Source organism: Pleurodeles waltl, chromosome 10 (assembly GCF_031143425.1).
Source record: "Pleurodeles waltl isolate 20211129_DDA chromosome 10, aPleWal1.hap1.20221129, whole genome shotgun sequence".
Classification (NCBI taxonomy): Eukaryota; Metazoa; Chordata; class Amphibia; order Caudata; family Salamandridae; genus Pleurodeles; species Pleurodeles waltl.
Window position 1 is genome coordinate 1,030,251,588 of NC_090449.1, and position 13,818 is coordinate 1,030,265,405.

Genomic DNA, 13,818 nt, shown 5'->3' on the forward strand with positions numbered 1-13,818 from the left:
GTTTGTTCTTCAGACAGATCACAAACCTTTGGTGGGCATTCTATCTCCGGGTGGTGGTTGGAATGCGACAGCCTGTATTGCAAGATTAGTCTCAAGATTGCAGGAATATTCTTTTCAAGTTGAGTATGTGCCAGAAAAAAGTAATTCTGTGGCTGATTGTCTATCGCGGCTTCCTCAGAAAGATTAAGATAATTTGGATGCATGTGTTTCTGGTAATTTGGACATTGTGTCTGTTGTATCTGAATTTATTTCTGAAGAATTCAGGGCTATTGAGGAAAGATAATTGTTTGAAAAAGATCAGGAAGATTTGACTCTACAAGAAGTCAGGAGTTGTGTGAGGTTTGGTTGGCCAAGGAAAGAAAGGATTTTAGAAGAAATTGTGCCTTTCTTTAAGGTAAAAGATGATTTGGAGATTGAAAATGATCTTGTATTCAAAGGGTGAAAATGTGTTCCACTTAAGGCATGCAAACAATCCTTTTGAAGTTGGCACATGCAGGGCATCCTGGAATGTCATCCAAGAAAAGGTTGATACAAACTTCCTTTTGGTGGCCAGGCATGGATAAGATGGCAGAGAGGACTGTCAGGGAGTGTGGTGTGTGTGTGAATGCTGAGAAGATGTTGAGGACGGTGCCAGCTCCATTACGTTTGGTTCAATGGCCCGATTCTCCATGGCAAAAATTGGGGTTTGATATTTCTGTTCCGTTCCCATTTTTGCCTTATGAAGCCCGGTTTGCTTTGGTATTAGTGGACTATCATTCTAAATGGCCAGAAGTGAAACTGGTACCTCAGGTCACGTCGGCCGTTGTCATTGAGTTTTTTAAAGAGGTGTTTGCCAAAGAGGGCTATCCAGAGATTCTGGTGTTGGACAACGGTGTTCAATTGGTGTCAAAGGAGATGCAAAGATTCCTCAAGTATTGCAACATTAGACATATAACCACCTCATTATATGAACCACAAGAGAATGGACAGATAGAGAGGTTTAATCGAGTTCTTAAAGAATGCATTTGTTGGGCACAGGGTTTTGGAGGATCGTGGAAGGAGAAAGTGAGGAAAAAATTATGGTATTACCGTATCACTCCCCACAGCACCACGGGTGTCAGCCCATTTAAGTTATTAAGTGGTAGAGATCCCGTTTCCAAACTTTGTCCCTGGTGGTTTAAAAAAAACAAAGTAGAGGGCCTGATGGAGTTGATGTGGAAAAGGTAAGAGATTATGTGAAGGTGAAGCAGGAGAAGAATAAGGAGGCGTATGATAGGAAGTGGAGAGTGAAAGAGCCAACATTTGTTGTAGGAGATTGGGTCCAGGGGAGGAAACCAGGTCTGATAAGGAAAGGTATGCCTAAGTTTGGTAAAGCCATGAAGGTGGTAAAAGTATTTAAAAAGAAGGTAGTCACACAAGATGGCAGAGTTTGGAATGTGAACAGACTGGCTAAGTGTACTCCTAAACATGGTGATGCACTAAATGGAGATCTTGCTGTTTCTGGACCTATGATGTACGAGAGATGAGTGGAACCTGTTTGTGAGGACGTAAGAGTGGAGGGTGCAAGAAGTAGGGTTGATGGGAGTGAGATTCCTGAGTACGTTGATCGTTGGGAGAGTGATGAGGAGAGTAGTATGGATGAGAGTTTGAAGGAAGATTCCATAGCCTCGAGAGTGAAGTTTGAGGGTCGATCAAGACAAATGTCTTCTCGATTAGCAAACTATGTGTGAATGTGTAGATTAATGCACACATTTTCTTGATCACTAGAATTAGAACTTTCGGATGTTTTCTTTTAATTATTTTTATTTTTTATTTTTTATTTTATTTAAGGAGGGAAATGTGTTGTATTTGGGTAGTTTATTGTTGGAAGTCTTCTTTAAGGAACTATTGTGTGGGAATCTAGAATGCCGGGGGGAAAGAACAGGGGTTTTCATAGGCATTCGGAGGATGGATTGACGGGAGTAAGACGTGTCGTGTTTAACCGAAATGAACCTTATATAATTTTACTGAGCCCTGCGTGAAGATTAATACATTAGGGTTTTAGGATGGACATAGAGTTGGAATGGGAATAGAGGCAGGGCCTCAATGGGAATGATGTTGGCATCTCAGCTGGAACTAGCAATGAGTCTCTCAGCTGGAAGTAAACTAGGGCCTCTCGACGGGAATCAGACTAGGCTAAAAAACAATTCCGGGTCCCTCAGCTGGGTAATAGAGATGGCCTAGGGTGGTGATATTGAGTTAGCAAGTGGAATGCTACACCGGAGAGTGAAGGGTCAAGAATAACTGCGCAAAAAAACTACTACATCTTGTCCTACAGGGGTGGTGATTCCTTGATGTGCCTAAGAGTGCCACCCAGTGGAGATTTGAATTATTGTAGAAGACTAAACAACAAATCATCATTCAAAGGGTAACATTTCCAAATATTGTTTAGAGAGAAAAACAGTAATATAAATAACTCTGCACTCTTTTCTCCAAATTAAATGAACACCCAACTTACACTGCTTAAAGAACGTATCTAATGAATAAAAGAAAGTTAACTACTAACTAAATTTATGGCGTTTACCCAAAAATTGGGTTTAAAAACACCAGTCCCCTCATAAAATGTAAAGGTTAACCACTATCAACACAGTATAATCTATCTACTATTAAATACATTTCATTAATTTAGATTATACATAAAGTATACTTATCTGCACAGAAGCAGCAAACAAAAGAGGAAGAAGGCTGTTGTCATGGAGTTTTATGCACTGTTTTGGTTCTAATGTTCTTGTGACTTCATTTGCTTCTATGTATCTTTAAAGATGCTGCACAGAAGTGGTAAATAAAAGGCGTATGCATAATGCTAGCCTCCTGTCTCGACATAAAATTCTGTTTTAGCTGGACCAGTGCGTGAAATGGAAATATAAAAGTGGCACGCTAAATTACCTGGAGTACTTGTTTGCTAGTGAGACTTGGCGGCACTCTCTTATGAATTGCAATGTCCTCCTGCTGAGAAGTGCTTATACTCTTGCTTTCAAATTACCCGACAGTACCTGCCCATTTAAAGAACTGGCTTGAACTAAAAAAAAATCCTCTCCTTATTACTGTCTTTTGGGTTGTTTGGCAGCCACGTCATCAAAACTGGTCTCTGGCACTGAGAAAATGTAGATTTCTGAAACATCTTTTTTCTAAATGTGGATATGCTAAAAACCTGGCATGGACCCGGCTCTCCTGGACCGACTTTGCAGAACCCTGGGGACAGACACTCTCTCGACGCCTGGATCTCATTTACAGTACCTCTGTACTTGGCCTCAGTTTGAAGCTGTCACCGTCCCTGGACTCATCTTCATCCTAGTACAATACTTTGTAAATACTTCAGTAAGAACATCCATCCTGAAATGTGTGCATTTAATCTAATATACTTCACTTACAAGTCGTGTAGCCACCAGAAGGAATGTGCATCTTTGCAATGGGAAGTGATGTAGTAGCACAGGACATCTTTGGAATGGGAAGTGATGCAGTGGCACAGGACATCTTTGAAATGGGAAGTGATGTAGTGGCACAGGACATCTTTGGAATGGGAAGTGATGCAGTGGCACAGGACATCTTTGGAATGGGAAGTGATGCAGTGGCACAGGACATCTTTGGAATGGGAAAGTGATGCAGTGGCACAGGACATCTTTGGAATGGGAAGTGATGTAGTGGCAGAGGACATCTTTGGAATGGGAAGTGATGCTGCCCTTTGTTGGCTAGAGCGTGGATCTGGAAAAGGAAATGATGGCAGACCTCTAGGCTGGAGAATCGATCTTGAGTATAAAGTGATACAAGACATTTTTAGAATGAGAGGTGATGCCAGGCTTCTCGACTGGAGCATAAGTCTAGAAAATGGAGTGATACAAGACATCTCTAGAACTAGAAGTGATGCAGAGACACAGGACTTCTTTGGAATGGATAGCATAGTCCTGAAATATGAAGTGATACAGGACTTCTTTATTATGGGAAGTGATGCTGGGATTCCTGGCTGGGGCATGGATCTTGAATGGGATATTATGTCAGGCCTCTCAGCTAGGTCATAGATCTAGAATATGAAGTGATACAAGACATCTTTGAAATGGAAAGTGACCCAGGGTTTCTTGTCTGGAGCATAGATCTGGAATGGGAAATGATGCTGCACTTCTTGGGTAGAGCATAGATCCAGAATATTAAGTTATCTGGAGTATAGATCTGGAATTCAGAGAGATGCAAGGCCTTTTGGCTGGAGCACAGAGCTGGAAAATCTAGTGATGCATCTCAGCTGGAGTATAGAGCTGTGACAAGAAGTGATTCAGCCCGGAAATCTGAAGTCAGGAGCAGGGCTTCTCGACTGGACCATAGATGCAGCATATCATGTGCTGAAGGGCTTCTAAGAAAGGGTTAAGTTGAAGTAGGAACTTGCATGAGGCCTCTCAGCTTGGAAGTTCCCTTATTCACTGAAACTGATGACAGACAGGGGGTGCATTTTCTCTTGTCGTCTCTCTTTGTACTCTGTCACAGCGCCATAATTTCTGTCCTTTCATCATTTCCCTTACCGCGTTTCATACTTTGCTTTCATCTTTCCTCATGCTTATTATCTGGACAATTTTCTTCGACATGCTTTCTTGACGTGACGCATCAGACATCTGCGCCAAAGTGTCACCTATGTGGAGCGGTACCGAGATGTCCTCTCTCCCTCTCTCTTCCTACTTCCTTCTTCATCTTTCACTTAGACTCCTCTTACTCACTCTTTATTGTCTACTGTTTTACAACCAGTTGTGCATCAATTATTTTAAACAAGCATTGGTCTTTTTAAGTGCAATGTGTGTTTTCGTGTTAGCAGGATTGGTTGCTTTGGGTGGCTTTGAGGTGTTGTCGGGTTTGGTGGTGTACAGTCTACAATTAAGAGTCAGACCGTGTTTGGTGCAGTACCGTATCTTTGTACAGGTTGCATTTGACATCCTGCTCAAGGGATGGGAGGTTTGAGAAGGCTTCAGTTTGGTTTGTCCAGGAAGAGGGGAGGGTTGACAGATCAGGAGGGATGGAGCCTTTCCAGTCAATTGGCCTTTAACTGCTTCATGAAGCTTTTCGTTTTGTTACAGATGTATTTCCAGTCATGCTCTTGTGGAGTGTCATTAGATGATGGAATCATCATTTAACAGCTATTGGAAAGTGTTGTGGAGAATGGCAGAAACTCAGATGTCTTGTGTTGGAAGGAACTTTTTCTGCCTGTATGGAATCTGCAAGTTGCTGGTGGACTTGAACTGGGCAGAAAAGTTGCCATGGCAAGCTTCAGTGTCTTGAACTTGGAACAACAAATCAATTTTAGTCCTATCCTCCAGCTGTGATGAAATAGACATCCTCAGTAAGAGTTTCCTGGAAGTTTTTTTTAGTGTGATTTTTTTTTAATTGAAAACCTGCCCTAATGTGCATGGGCCTAGTTATCAAAAGTTTGAGAAGAAAAGTCAGAAATATGTTTGCACAAGTTTGTTCTTTTATTTGGTTCTAATTTCTTTTTCCTAATTTACTATGAATTCAAAGATTGCTCCAGAATATCTGTGACAACACCGTAAATATTTTCAGATGAAGACCTCTGCCCAGATTTACTATGATTTTGCAGTGCAGCTCAGCTCAAAATCACTGTTAGCATTTGGTAAGCCACGCTAAGCCACTTTGCTTGGGTTAGTAAATACAAGTTAATGCAAGGCAGTGCATGACGCTAGCTTGCATTGCTTTTGGGATGGGTAGGCGTCACATGGGTGGAGCATGAGCGTTCCGATACACCCACCCATGTATTTAGATGCAACCCCAGATTTACAAAGTCTTGTAAACCTGAATGTGCACCAAAATGGTGGGCCTACCATATAGAGGTGCAACAAGGAGAAATATCTTAATTCCTCATCGTTGAAGCCTCTTTCCATGTGTGCTACAGAATGCAGCACACATAGGAGGAATATGCCTCTTTGGTTTGTTTTTTTGCAGGAAGGAATTCCACAAAAATCTTCATGTGAGTAATTCCTTATATGAGTGCAAAACTAACCTTTACATGTGTGTATCTTTGTTTACACGTTTATATAGCTTTAAGAATTAGGGGCTACATGTACGAAAGTTTGGTTTTGCGACTCACAAATTGCGAGTCAGAACGACTCACAATTTGTGAGTCGCAAGACCTTATGTTGCATAGTGTCAATGACACTATTTACGATTCGCAAGGGACTCGCAAATGCCCACCTCATGAATATTCATGAGGTAGGTCACAATTTGCGACCCCCTTGGAAATGGCCGCCCTCACAGGGATGGTGGCCTGCTGGAGACAGCAGACCACCATGTCTGTGACTGCTTTTAAATAAAGCATTTTTTTTATTTTTTTTATGCGGCCCGTTTTCCTCAAAGGAAAACGAGATGCATTTCAAAAACAAAAAATGAAACGTTTTTGTTTCATTTTTCCGTAGGACCACTGCCTGCTCTGAAAAAATGTTTTTACTGCCATTAAACAAAGGGGAAAGGGTTCCATGGGGACCCCTTCACGTTTGCGAATGGGTTAGCTCCAGTGTGACACTGGGCTACTGCGATTGTTTTGCGACTTTGTGGTCACAAAACAATCATACATGGGCTGCGACTTTCAATTAGGAAGGGAACCCCCCCTTCCTAATTGCGACTCGCAATCCCTTTTTGCGATTCGGTAAATAGTTTACCGAATCACCAAAAATGGGTTTGTACATGCCAAAGTCCATTTTGCATGTCGCAAACGGCCCGATTCGCTGTTTGCGATGTGCAAAATGCTATGTAGCCCTAGGTCCTTATTAATTTGACTCCGGCAAGACCTGCCGACTTCATCTACTTTCAAAATGTAAACCATCCATTAGTCTAGTGCATGGAAGATGCTTACGATTATATAAAACACGGTCACAGAGGCTCTGCGAAAAGAAGTGACGTTTCTTAGAATTACAGAATGTGCTAGAGTTGAGAATGTCAGACTGATCCTTGGATGTCAACCTAAACTCTGTCTCGTAAATATAATCTAGGTTTATTCACAGTAATGTTTTGTGAAACCAAAAGCTTAAAAGTACATTTTCCAAAGGATTTCACTAGATGCTCCCTCGGAATCCAAATTAGGAAAGGTCGCGATGGTACATTTAGAAGGGTTTATCCTGAACTCTGCTATAATCCTAAATCCAGCCTAACAAAAGTGTTTCATTTTCAGAGCCCTTCTGCCAGTAATGGAGGCCATTCATAAGCAGGGCCTGTGAATTTTCAAGTATTCAACAAAAATACAACACTGGTATGATCAGTGCGTGGTCAAATTAGAAATGTGGCACTATCAAAGCATAGGTAGATGTCACATAACATAATGAAAACCAGGGCGATAACCAAAGAAGATATTTTCAGAACTTTGATATGAGAACATTGGCATCATTTCTTACCTCTGTGCATGGCACTGAATGGGACAATTGAATTTTTATTCAGGGAAGATAAATATATGAAACGACCCGTCCTGTGGACAAGTAGATATTTTATGAAATAGTACACAACTGGTAACTATTTGCACACATTCCAAAATGTACCAAAAATGTACCAATAATGACTTCCAGTCCCACCTGTTATAAGAGAAATGCTGTTTCAATTAAGGATGGATTCTCCTCATTAAAGGTAAATGCATGTAGGAAAGAAGGTAGTCAGTGATTGAAAGGGACGCCTTCCTTAGTAAATATTTTTAAAGCATGAAGTTCATATTCATGGCATCCCAAATGCAGACTTGGATTTAAGACCTGTTCTTTCTTCTGGCAGTAAATAATCATCATATGGTTTATAAAAAGTTTTTTCAAGTTTTATGGAATTACCAATATTCTGCTAGACAGGTATCTTTGGCGATATTGTCTAAGCCTGAAAATCCTTGGCCCAGTATTTTGTGAGGTAGAATGCCAACCTCTTCTTAGCTTCCTTTACTTTATCTGGCATTTTCTTCCTTGCAATGACTTCCATAGCACCTACACTTTCTTTGGTTGCAGATAAACCGTGCTTAATTTGTGCCAGTGTTTGCTGATGCTATCCACTGGCGCTGAATTTCTTGACACTGGCACTTTTATATGGCAGTCCACCACATGGTGGTGCTGTCTGCCTGTTTTTAGCAGATCTCATCAGTTTAGCAATACAGTAGGCACCACAAATAGAAATAGCAGTGCATTCACTGTCCCTTGATAGTGACATTTTGCAGTCTGGCAGGGGCAGTGGGTGGTGCAAGCAGCAGTTGCAACATTAGCAATACCTGGTACCTTTTTTTTTTTTTAAATATAAATTAGGCACTGCATATACCCCTTCACTTCACCTAATGCATCAGGAAAACAACCTGCAAAGTAAATATTTTATTATATGAACTAAAACATCAGCACATTATTAGTAAATAATTTATAACAAAGTGCTTTTGTATAATTCAGAGTTATGGCTAGTATTAGAGGAATTAATTGAAAACGCAATGAAATGCAAACCAATTAAAGTCACTGTTTGATTAACATTACTTATTAGTTTAATCACGCTTAGTTTAACATCAATGAATAGCATTTACCGCTAAGATTAGGGTTTGTATCAAATATATTGGAAACAAATTGATTAGAAATAAATGTAGTTGCTAAAATACAAGGTTAGGTTAAGTACTAGGTTTACAATATTTGTATTTAATGTAGGGTTAGTGTAAGAATTAAAATAGTGCAATCTAAGCGTAACTTGGTTTACATTATTTGAATTGAATTAAGTATAGGGAAATTATTTTTATTATGGCTAAATTAACTTTATTAAATGTTTCACTTTCATTGAAAAGATTAAAATAGGGTTAGGCTTAAAAATTGGTATTCATTTATCATAAATAAATATTTTAATTAATGTAATGCCGTTTAAGGTTAGAATTGTTAGTGCTAGTTTAAATAATGCACTTCAATTCAGTTTGGAGCTAGCAGCAGTGGAATGTATGTAATTGCATGGCAATATATGTAGATTCAAGTCAAAGCTTACATTCATGGTAAGGTTTAGTGTTAATGACTGGGATGGATTAAAGGTCATTGCAATGGCCTGGACTGGTGAATGAAGTAATGGAACAACAAAGTAAATGTAGAAACGTGAAATATGGTGAAAGAAAGATAGAAGACATTAAGACACACATTCATTATCATTATTGAAAACCCACATATGTGTATTTTCTTTGCAATAAACTTAGCACGAATGAAGGCACATTGTCTACAAAATCTGACTTAACTACTGGCCTGTGCCAAGATGATATTGAACTTTGTTTCATATGATCTATTTCAGGAGGGCTGGGAAGGGCAACTTTAAATGCTTTCTTTATTGAGGTTGGTTAAATTATATATTTTGTTTTCATTGCAACACAGCAAATTAAATGATCTACAAATGAACTTTTCAGACGTATTTTACCAAATACATGTACTGGACGTGATCCTCAGTTGGAGTCTGCACACTGCATACACCTTGTCTCACTCCCTTGAGCTTCCAGGTGCTTCTGTGTTTTGTTCAACCGCAGCTCAGAGTTGAAATGTGGATGAATATTGGTGATGACAAGAAGAGGTCACACCAGACCTTCCTGGCTCAAAGGTTCTTTTCAGGTCTCAGCTACAGACAGCTTTATCTGTCCATAAGTAGACCTATTGTTTCCAGTGAAAAGCACATACTTAGAAAGTGCTTTGGATCAGCCACTGGCTCCTGATTGGATGCTTTTATTGTCTATCTCAGTTGTCTGCTTTTGATTCAGTGGCTCTGCTTCCTATTCCTGTGTTGTCCCACCCACTAGCATCGCGGTTACACAGTGTTCTGACTGGATGAGTTGTATCCTTCCACGTCATGCTGGAGGGGGATCACTTAGTTCCTTTGCATTTAGCATTCTATGGGAGTGCATGTGTTTCTTTCCTTCCTTCCCCTGTCTTTCCGTCTGCCTAGCACACCTCCCACACTTTGTTTTCACGCGATCCTACCTCAATGCTCCCCACAGTGTCTTGCTCCTCTTTCTGCTCCACATGCCACATTATTCTTATTTATTTAGGTGTATGAAGGCCCAGCAGCATCAAAATGCTATAATTCCATGTGGCTTCTTTTTTTGCACATCTTGTGTGCTTCTTTTCCACTTTGTAAACATCTTAACATTGAAGTAAAGATGCCTGTTACCCCTGTACATAAATATCCCTTCAACCTTTTGTTTTCGCTCTACTTTTACCTGTGGTACATCACTGTCACTGGAACAGTTCACTTTCTCTCTGCTCTTACCACTGGTTCTCAATATCGCCTTGCAAGTTGATTCGCTCTCTGTTGTATAGTATTGTTAACTCTGTAACTCATCAGCAGTTCCTTCTGCATGTTTCCTTGTAAAATCCAATTTCATCCTTAGCTGCCCACAGCCTGACTAGCCCTGCCTGACTCTCTTCCCACCTGTGGCATATCAAGTGTGTCATGAGCCCCGGTACAAGAAAGGAAATTGTCCCTCTGACTTCTGTTTGAACTGTGAAATACAGCAATAATCAGGGCTCAGTGGTCCTGTCAGGCCTCTGGGTCATGGTATTACTGCACATGCTGCACCAATGGAAGCTATGCCCCCTTCTTCCACAGCTCATGCTCTCCCCACACGTACAAAGCCATACACAACGTCGGACCAGCCTACCTGAACCACTGCGTCTCGTTTCACACCCCCGCCAGATCCCTCCACTCCGCACAACTGGCTCTGGCCACTAACACTTGCATTTGAAAAACCACCGCCGGAGGACGATCTTTCACCTACAACGCAGCTAAGAGCTGCAACAACCTCCCCCTGCACCTCAGACAAAGCCCATCGCTCACCATCTTCAGGAAGAACCTCAAGAAGTGGCTCTTCGGATGAGGCTCCACCTTTTTGCCCCCCAGCGCCTTCAGACCCTCACGGGCGAGTAGCCGTGCTTTACAAAGACTGATTGATTGATTGATTGAAGAACTGTTCACAGAGGGCTGATCAGAGGGTCAGCATGAACTATTCTCCACGGGCCATGGGCTGATTGTCAAAAGAGCTGTTAAGGCTGTCAGAGGCGCTACGCAGGTCCCAGTCATAACCTGAGAAAAGGCCCCCCAGTATCCTGAAATATATACAGGTCTTAAAATTATTCCAAACAACATTTCTTAGTTAGAATAGTGATGACATGATGTGTAGCTTGTAATTGAGAACCAGTGGGGTTTCTTTGATGCATTCACTTTGCTGACAAGATGACATTGCAATTGCTGATTCATGGCTTTTGTGCTGATGAAGTGGATGCCATGCTCTGTCTTTAAGACACTGTGCATTCATTTGTTTTACTTTGCTGGCAAGATAACAAATTAAAGGCATGTTTGCGCATAGTCTTTCTTAAAGATGCAGTGAAAGTTCTGGCCAAGTTCACCGCATACAAACTTCATTTCCACTCTTTCTCTGGCCATCCCATTTTTTTTGTTTCTTTGATCCTATTTCTTTCTTTTTCTCCCCCAGAAATTCCTACTGGTGCTCTCTGCCTGTCCTCGATAGCATCCTCTCTCACACGCGTTTCATTCTGAATAGTTCCTTTTCTCTCAGACTCTCTCTTTCCTTTTTCCTACCTCACTCAACCTTCCTCTCACCCTGTCTCTTTTGCTTTTTGACATAGACACTCCTCTCCCCGTCTTAAAGTCTGGGCTAGCCAAATAACCATTTTTCATTCCTTTTGTGTTCGGATTCTTTCCATTTGTCTTTTTCTTATAAATTACCCTAGATTGTGATGCCTTTTATCAGGATTCATTGAAGATAATAGACAGCAATGGTACAATGATTTATCATATATAGTCCCAGAGTTCCCTTTGTGAGATAACATTGATACAAATTCACTTTCTTACAAACTTAAACACGCATTCATTCACACACAATCACATCTTTTGTGGCAATTGTGCTCATTGCGTGGAACTATTAACACACAAATTCTTTATTCCTGTACATGTTTTCAGTTTTTTTCTTCTTTTTGCCACGCAAAAATCTTCCTGCTGTGGTTTTTCCTCTTTTTCTTGGTCTTCACTCTTTATCGCACTCTCTCGTCTTCCGCGTCTATTGGCCAACTTTTCCAAAAGGTAAACACCCCAGTGATATGACATGGGCTCCCGGTTTGCCACACTTAACTGAGGGCCTGATAACGACTCTGGCGGAGGGGATTACTCCATAACAAACGTAACAGATATCCCGTCCTCAATATTACAAGTTCAATTACTTCCTATGGAACTTGTAAAACGGCGAGCGGGGTATCGTCACGTTTGTGATGGAGTAATCCCCTCCATAATGTTGTATTCTGTGATTTAAAGACCTAGGTGAAGTGTAGTCCTTTGTGTGAACCACAAGTGGCATAGACCTTTATTTAGAGTGGATGGTGAATCCCACATATTGTTACTCTTTTTAGTTTATGTGCAGTGCACTTTAGGGTAGACTTTCCTTTATCCCTCCTCTTTTTGGTTCCTATCGTACGCAGTGCTAACCTTGAACAATACAAGGAAGGCCTGGTGTTTCTGCAGCAACTTTGCTCAGTATGTATTTGCTATGCTGTTATACATGTTATTAGAACATTGGAATGCTGGGGGCTATATTGAAAACAATGGAGTGCTGCAGGCTTTTACTGGCCGGTAAAAGCCCGCAGCGCCAACATTCCAATGTTCGCTTTGTTCACAGCAACAGCTGTGAACAAAGCCTCACGGAGCCCGAGGGGATTCCGTGAACATTTTTTATTTTAATAGAACATTCTGCCCTGAGTGGCAGAATGTTCTAATAGCCTTAGAACCCGCCGTAGCGGGCTCTACCGGCTATTAAAGTCCCTCTCCCTTGTTAAATGCCCTCGCCTTCGGCTCGGGCATTTAACACGGGGAGCGGGCCTTTAATAGCCGGTAGAGCCCGCTACGGCGGGTTCTAAGGCTATATAAGAGCGGCTTAAGTAATCGAAAACCCATATGAAGATTTATGCATTTAATCCTAGCTTGATATTTTGCCCTGAACCTGATGGAATGGACCCTACAAATCCATGATAACTCATTTTTCAAATATTTTTAAATGTTCAATGCTCATACTTTATGTACTGTATATATTATTATTATTTTTTTTTTTTATGGCATATGCAGGATAAAAATTATTGAATCTGACTGACTGGCCTAGGTAAAATACCATCTTTTTCTGTAGCAGTTTTTTCAGTGCGTGTAAAGTGCTAATATCATATCTTTTGATGCTCAGTCTGGCCACAAAGAATGCATTTTTTTGATTTCTTATTACCTCTTAATGGGTATAGGAAAGTGATTTTGTGCTTCCAATAGTCTCAGATTGCATCTCTTTTTCTTTGTCAGTGACTCTCATGCATAGAAAGCAATTTCTTGGGTCATTGCTCTGTTTGTATAAGATAGTATGAATGCTGTAAAGTATGAAAACATGTCTATACGACAATTCAGCATGATAAAATATAGTAGAGTGATTTAATGTTAGGATACCAACACACAGGACACCATTTCATTCTTGTAAGACATGATGAATGTCATAATAAAGGGAAATTGAAGTATGTGATATGATTTTGTGATTATGTAAGAGGGGTAATGATGCCATTTAACAATACTCATCGATGGAGGATCATTACACTCTTATAAAATACTGTGAATGATGAAATCTAGGGAATTTGAACTAGGTCATCAGTTTGTGATTATAAGTATGGTGAATGATGTCACTGAGAAAAACCTCCCTCTGTGGCAACAATTTAACTTGATAAAATTAGTTATATGATCTCTGGTAGGGAACTCCACATGTGATGTTAGTGTCAGTGGTGTCACTAAAGAATATTGATTGCTACATAGTCA

The 13,818-nt window shown here is 40.6% G+C and overlaps 1 protein-coding gene across 2 annotated transcripts in view; it reads left to right on the forward strand.

Moving 5' to 3' along the window:
- OSBPL10 (oxysterol binding protein like 10) overlaps nt 1-13,818 on the forward strand; it is a 553,744-nt gene that overhangs the window by 347,964 nt on the left and 191,962 nt on the right. The window lies entirely within an intron of this gene.